Consider the following 8,341-nt stretch of genomic DNA (forward strand, 5'->3'; position numbering starts at 1 on the left):
AGGACAGTGTCACTGGCCCTCATATGTGGGATCCGAACCGGGGCCCTCTGGCGTCCCAAGCCAGTTCTTAACCATCGCGCCACTCGGCCGGCCCAGAAGAGACACTTCTAATGGCCGACTTCACCACCCTGGCCATGGTCACCCCTCAGCTGTGCAGAATGACCCTCCTGGCTGCAGACGACCCTGTTGCTGGTTACCATGCCAGTGTGACCCCTCAGCTTGCCTACGTCTTAATGGGGGACACTGCAGATGATGGTGACCCCATGTTTTTCCAGTGTACCTTCACAACCGCTGGAGGGATAATCTAGCTTATATATGACCTTCTGGGGAAAACCAAGGTGATTATTTACATCACCTTGGTCCCTCCCCCCTTCACATGACCTCTCAGCCTCCCAGCACCTCACCATTTCAAACTATTGCTGTCCTCACTTGGTTTCCTGCTTTCTGGGCAATGCCCCTTCTGTGCTCTACCCTCTTCTGCATTGGCCGTTATCTGATGTCATCCCTCATTTCCTGTGTCTTTGCCTGAAGCCAGGTTTTTTTCTCTAATCTAGGGAAGGGGTTAAAGGCCTGAGCCTTCTAGGTGCCTCTCTCTCTGTCCTTCCTGTTTCTCCCTCTTTCCCTGTGTCTGCATCTCCTCCCCCATTCTCCCTTTGAGTCCACTCTCTCAGTGAACATGTCTCTATTAATCTCTCTGTGATTTCCCCCTTTTAGTTTTACTCGTATATCTCTGCCTTCACTTTTCTCGCTTTCTACCATCTCTTTCATCATTTCATTGCTTCCTTCCCTCCCTCCCCCGCTTCAACCTTCCAAGGCCTCTTTCTTTCCCCCTTTATCTATAATCCTTTTCCCCATTTATCTCTCATCCACTTCATACCCCATGTCGTTTAATTTCCCAATTCTTCCACGACCCCATTCTCTGAGCCCCACCCCTTGTTCCTTCCATTAGACTCACTATCTTATTCCCTTCCTCCACCCCATGACCCTGACCCTTCCTCAACCCATAAGTATCTTTATGCCCTTTTCCTTTCTAGTACATATTCACCTTTGCCTTCATCCAGTCGTACCTTGATTCTCATCTCTGCAGCCAGCTTCCTTTTCATTGGCTTTGTCCCCCTTGTGAGACAATTGTCCCATCTATCTCAACCCAATAAGGTCTCCTCCCTGCTTTGTGCTGTTTCTCCCAGCCCTGCCTACTCAGAACCCCTACTAACTCCACATCTTCTGCCACCAGCCTTTTGTTCTCTGTCCCTGGTTTTTGTGCACACTAACTACCAACCCCCAGCTTGTCCACTCTATCTGAGCACCATTCCTACTTGCTGTGTTCAGCTCCAGCTCAGATTGTCTTTGTCTCCCCCAGAGCATTGACTCCTCACCCACCTTTCTGTCCTATCCCCCTTACCTTTTCAGCGCTAGCTGTCTTCCCTGCTGTCTCCCACTCTCCTCACCTCACCCCATATGAAGATTTGGGCTCAAAGCTAAAATTCTTGAGGGTTAAAATTTCTATTGTCTGGGCACTGACTGAAGCAAATATCATCACCATATTCATGGAATGAATATGAAAGAGAAGGGGACAGTAAAATTCTATTTGAAAATTCTAAATTATTAGTCCATTGTATTCTTACTATGACTAGTCATCAGTTTTAAAGTTTGAATTCATTGGTTATATCAGTAATCCTTCCTTTGCTGTCAGGTACATGGGGACCCCTTCCCTTAGGTCACCACACTGCCTGGGATACATTGAAGAGATAGCCCCTCTCAACAGACAAATGGAAGGAGGACACTGATTCTCTGGGTCCAGGGCAGTGAAACCCTGGGCACCTTTCATAGGAACATATTCTCATGATGGAACTTTACTCAAAATTCAAGACTTGAGCAAGTTTAAAATAGTCTTCCTTTTAGCTACTGAAGTAGTGACATCACTAGCAATAATTGTAGTACATTGCTTGTATAATAACACTGTAGACTAAAAGCAGGAATTAGTATAGAAGGTATGTACCTACAGTGCTCTCATATGTCCATTGTTCTGAAGGTTGATTGGCGAGGACAAAGGACATTGTGGCTTCCTTGTTTAGTCTGGATCTGCCTTTATTTTCTAAAAATGCCCGACTCAGATCTTTTCTTATAACCCAGGACCCAAGTGAAATCAAAGAACTGAAAATTATAAAATTCTGACAGGCATTTTGTTTACTAGGAATTTTATGATTTGTTAAGAAACCAGCAAGCCACACAATGCTACAAATGTTAGAATTAATTCTATTGTTCTGTGTATTATCATTTTATTGTTTAGAAATACTTGCTTGATCATAAAGTATTAGGGTCATCCTAAATCCATCATGTTAGTGTGAACAGGTGGGCCCCAGCTTGTAAAGCCAGTGTGAGGAATCTCTTCTTCCTCAGGACAGCCTCGTGGAGGAGACGGGGACGTTCTCCAGCCCAGCGCCCATGGGCCTGGCTGGGGTCTGGGTCTGGGACCCGGGGATCAGTGCTGACTCGGTAAATGCATGTAGGTCCTGTGCTTCAGCTTTTACCTCCTCACTCAGAGCTGAGTAAGGTGAGGATTTGAGGGATACGGGTGCAGGGTCCCCTCAGCAAGTGTCCCTCATCTAGACAGGTGTTCAGACAGACTCCTGCTGACCCCCACTACACAATAACAAGGCTGAACATTTTATTCAGCTTGGCCGACTCTCAAAGTTCTGTCTGCCTTTCCAGATTGGTTTCATAGTAAATCAAGCAGAACCAGCGATTCTATAATATAAAGGTAGGGTTCCTGCCTCTGCTTGGATGCCCTGAGGCCTTGCATGTGCCTGAGCTCACGTTGGGTCTGGAAGCCAGAGGTAAGAGACTGGGGTGGATTCCAGGTGCAGGAATAGGGCGGCCCCATTGGTAGAAGCTCTGTGTTTTCCGGATGCTTGTTCCAGATGAAGTCGCTCTCACGGCTTTGTGCTGCGGGGGGAACTGAGGCAAACTGAGCCCATGGTCCAAGAACTCCAAATCGTTTGTGGACTTTAGATGGGCGGGGACTTGTCCAGAAGTACTGGGCGAATGCATGAGGTTGGGGACAGGGCGGTGACGTGGGGACTCTTCCCGCCTTCTCCTGGAGGACACTATTCGGGTCTGAGAGTGGAGTGGGGAGGTTCTCCCCCCTCCCCCCCTACACACACACACACACACACACACACACACACACACACACACACACACACACACGCCGCCCGCCTGCTGCGCGCAGGCGCGAGTTGAGTAAAGCGCGCGCGGCAGGTGGCGCTCAGGCTTCCTCTCCTGCGAAGCCAAAAGTTGGCGGGACTCTGCCACCAGGAGAAGACTGGGGGCACTGAGGGCCTCTGTCCAGGGTCCTGGACGTCCCTCGTCCCGCCCGCAGCCCAACCCTCCATCCTGGCTGGTCGGCTCTGGACCCTCGTGGCCTCTGGGGCTTCTTACCCTCCCGGCCCTGTGCGATCTGCGCGGCGTGTCCTGGACCCCCAGACTGTCTTTTCCGAACCCGGGTCCCTCTTTCAGAAGTTGTTGTCACAGAGCCCGAGGCCTTTGACCGCGGTTCCCTCCCTGTGTATTGTAGTTGGGAGAGTCCAGGACCTCAGAAAGGAGTTTTCACTGCAGTTTGGGGTGAAAGTGGACAAGTGGAAACGTCCTGAATTAGGCGACATGAAGGAGGGTGACAAGGCCGTAGTGGGACGGGGCGTGGACACGGATTTGCTGATGCCGAGGGCGGACGTGGTCCGTGTCCTGGGATGAGGCGGGTTTTCAGTAGCATTTAGAGATCATCAGACTGAGGTTTTGTGCTTCAAGTTTTAATTCAGATTATATGTAGAGTTCTAAGTGTGCGTTCAGAAAATACTTGGAACTACGGAGCTCAAAAATGTCAAAGTTCTTTTAAGTTGGGGAAACACTGAGTTCTGCCCCCAAACCACTTCCTTTCATGTGCATACTTTTACACAGTAGAAATTTTTTTTGCAGAGAAAGCATCTTTAAAATATTTGAAAATCTTACAAAATATTTAGTGAAAGTGTTTAACTGTAGAAATTTAAAGTCAGGTACTGATTGGATATGCTCTTATTGGTCATTTTTATATTTTATTTAGATAAATGTGTTTATTTAGAGAAATGTGTTTGAATCTTTTTACCAATTCTTATTTATTTTTCTTTTGATTGTTGACTTGTAAAAGTTCTTATTATATTCTGGATAAAATTCTTTTATCAGGCATGTGATTTACAAATATCTTCTCCCATAGTGTGAGTAGTCATTTCACTTAGTTTTTAAAAATTTTTAAAGATTTTATTGGGGAATTGGGGGAGAGGAACAGTGTAGGGGAATCTGGGAAGGGGAACAGACAAGTTGCTGTCCTTTTGTTCTTCAGTCTAGTTGTGGAGGATGTCAGTTCACTGGCCCATGTTGGTATTATCATTGCACTCTTCCTGGGTGAGGAAGTTGCTCCTGGCCATTGGACGGTCGCCGCTCTCGAAAGCCATAGTCAGCTGCCCGCTAGCCCCACTGCAGTCTGCGCTGTCTCCAGTGACTCACATCAGCCCAGCTCCAGGTCGAGCTGTTGTTCACCATCTTAGCTGTAGAGGGCGTAGCAGTCACTGTCCCTCTATGTGGGATGCGAACCGGGACTCTGCTGCTCAGAGCTGGTGTCCAGTCAACTCTTAACCAAGCCTCCACTCAGCCAACCCTCATTTCACTTTCTGATGATGTCCTTTAAATTTTTTAATTTTGATGAAATCCAATTTATCTATTTTTACTTTTTTCTCTTCTGCTTTTGGTGTCATCTAAGAACCCATTGCCTAACTCTAGATCATGAAGATTTACTCCTAGTTTTCTTTAAGAATTATATATTTGGGGTTGGCTGAGTGGCTCAGTTGGTTAAAAGCACGAGCTCTGAGCAACAGTGTGGCTGGTTCTATTCCCACATGGGCCAGTGAGCTGTGCCCAAGTTTAGCTGCTGCTGAGCTGCCAACAGGTGGCTAGATGGCTCAGCTAGAGAGAGCACATGCTCCTAACAACAAGTTTGTGGGTTGGACTCGCCCATGGGATGGTGGGCTATGCCCATCTGCAACTAAGACTGAACATGGCACCTTGTGCTCAGCTGTCCTGAGCTGCCAACCGGTGACCGAATGGCGACTAAACTTGGAGCTGAGCTAGCTGTGCCCTCCACAACCAAGATTGAAGGACAACAGCTTAGCTATTTCCCTTCCCCAATTCCACAACACTGTTCCCCTTCCCAAATTCCCCAATAAAATCTTAAAAAAATAAAACAAACAAAATAATTATATATTTGTAGCCTTTACATTTAGTTCTGTGTTCCATTTTGAGATAATCCTTTGTATGATGTGAGGAACAAGTCCAACTTCATTCTTTTGCATGTGGATGTCCAGTTGTCCCAGCACCATTTGTTGAAAATGCAATTCAGGAAAAGAATTATCTTGACACCCTTGTCATAAACCAATTGGCCATTCATGTGAGGGTGTATTTCTGGAATTTCAATTCTATTCCAATTCAATAAATACATATACATATATATGTAAAGTCAGTCATTACATCAGCCCACAGAGTCCTCATTTATGGTAGCGTTATCATAGGTTTTGAAATGAGGACATTTAAATTCTTCAGCTTTTTCTTTTTTTTCAAGCTTGTGTAACTATTCTGGGTTTCTACATTTCCTGAAGAATTAGGATCAGATTGCCAATTTTTGCACAATGGATAGATGGCTTTTCGTAGGTATTATGTTGATTCTGTAGATCAATTTGAGTTACTTCTATTTTAACAACATTTAATTATCTGATCCATGAACATGGAAGAATACTTTTATTTCATAAAATGTGTCACATGACATTACATAAGTAGCCTTTTGTGTTGTAAGGATAAAATAAAATATTCTGGCTTCTGTTTTTCTGTTATGGTCAAGAAGGTATTGATATGTAAATAAACTCAGGACATAAGTGGGTCATGATTAACTTGTCCAAGAAGTTACATTGTCTCTTCTGGGGTTTCAGTGTGCTCTATATTCTCTTCTAATTCACTCTAAGTTCAGGAAGTTCTTGTGATGCTCTGTTCCCCAGTGATAATCCTGGGATCCAGCTGTTAGGTCAAGTTCTAGATATGTAGCTGTTCTTTGGCTCCTCTTTTTTGTCAGGTAGCGCTGCTCCACTCTCCAAACTTATCTATAAGCTTGAGAGGACTTGGGATGAAATGTTCAACATCATCATCTCCCTGTGTTCTCCTGTATCACTGTCACCTCCTAGCTGTACTTCCATATGTCCCTCTAGGAGGAGAGACTTGGGATCTCTTTTTGCACAGAGCTGAGGCTGAGTTCAGCTTATAGAGATAATGGAGATCACCTTAACTTGTGAATAATGTGGCCACTTCCTAGACTTGTGCTAAGGATAAGACACCCAGTCACCCCAGTGTCCCCACCTGGTGCACCCTCCACCAAATCTGTCATCTAATTTGGTTGCCTCATCCATATGTGAAGGCTGGATGACTCATGTACTTGCGATTTTCTCTACGATTTTGCTGAATAGAGTCCAACTTTTTAAAATTAAAAGTGCTAAATCTTCCCAGTTCGACAGTGTCATGCTAGGGCATGCCTGGAGTCCCAGCATGGAGCATATCCGGCCCTGCCAGTGAATTTCTCAGCCTCTCATCCCTGTACTAAAGCCCCTTCTACTTATATTGGGTTGCATAGTTTCTGTTTGTTGCTAGTGCTGCCACTGAGCATTTTAAGCTGGGAAAGGATCTGGTGTCCTCCTCCAGGTGGTAATCACTAAAAACCCTGTTGCAGGTAACTGGAAGCAGGCCTGATACTCTGAGGAATGCAGGTGGAGCAAAGGATCAGCCTATCCACCCAGTCAGCCAGCACAGGGCAGGGCCCCTGGCATTGGGAGTCCCCATCCTACATACCTGACATTCTCGGGGCATACCTGAAATTCCTCCACGTCCCTACGTATCCCCAGAAAGGAGTTTCCTGAGGCCAGGTGGAAATAACACGTCAATGCTTCCAGGATGAGGATTCAGCCTGTTTAGCTCCTGGAGCAAAAGGGAAGCTGCTGGGGGAAGCCTGTGACAGGCAGAAACACCAGTTTCTTTCTCTGTTTCACATTCCAGAAGCACAGATCTGTCAGCACCACCTGGGAACTGTGGGAACGTCTTACTTGGGACTTGTCCAGAGGTTCCTGACACAAGGGCCTGCTAGCTCTTTCTGGAGGGGCTGGGCATGGAACTGATGGAGACCCCTGGCTGGGTACTGGGTGTCTGAGTCCAGTCCACACTGTGTCTGTAAACTGCAAGGGGGCCTCATGCTAGGGTCTTCTTTACATAGAAGAAACTGGGTAGCAAGAATACACCCAAAGGAGTTTTAGTATCTCTTATTTACCAGGAGAACCTGAGTATCCTTTGGTCTTTATGGAGACACTGTTCTCAACAACTGGGCACTTGGCTGTGACCATGGCAGTGCTGGTCCTTGACATCACAGAGCTTTAAATCCAGTAGAGGTGGCAGGCTCGTCTCCAGACAGTGACCACTGAGATTGGCCAATGCAGAGGAAGCTGGCTATAGGACTTTTATTGTTGGTAGTGGTGGTTTGGGATGTCTGGCTACCCTGGCTGGATACAGGACAACCCCTCAGGAAAGAACTCATATGGATATCAGGAAGAATGACACACAGCACTAATTTACATAAAATAAAATTTATTGCACACAGGAGGCAACCATAGGAATCACCAAGGAGAAAGGGCCAGGTTTCATGCAGAATGAAGTTAGAGGGAAGTGGGTCAGCCATGGCTCTTATTTTGGCTAGGAGTTGGGGCAGGTCTTGTTTTTCATGGGTTGAACTTCCTGTGGGGCAAAGGGAGGCAGCCTGTGGACTTTGTTAAGGGATAGTTCAGATCTGGGGATGGGGCTTGAAGGATGTCAGAGTCAAAACATCAAAAAGGGAGTATTCCTCTTGATTACAGGGAGTTCAACAGGGCTATCTGTGAAGGGCTTGTTTGTTTCTTTGGCTTCATTTCTCCATGGCCAACTTAATGTATTTAAGCTACTGTTTAGTTTGGTTTCATTTCTCCATCGACAAAGTTCTCACAGTTAGTTTCATTTTTATATTCACATATATAAATCTTAGCTACACTTCATAATGGTCTCTCTAGTGACAAGTACATGTGGTGTTAATCTTAAAATAGTTAGCATTTCTTCCAGGTGGCAATGATTTGTCTCCCAAGACTTGATTTTTTTTCCTTAATGTTTATTTGCGCCCACCTGCTGAAAGATGCCAGGAGCAAGATCTCAAATGCACCCAGATTTCTCCTCTCTGCACTGGGAGGAGAAAAAG

The sequence above is a fragment of the Hipposideros armiger genome, unplaced genomic scaffold (genome assembly GCF_001890085.2).
Source record: "Hipposideros armiger isolate ML-2016 unplaced genomic scaffold, ASM189008v1 scaffold_619, whole genome shotgun sequence".
NCBI classification, from domain to species: Eukaryota; Metazoa; Chordata; class Mammalia; order Chiroptera; family Hipposideridae; genus Hipposideros; species Hipposideros armiger.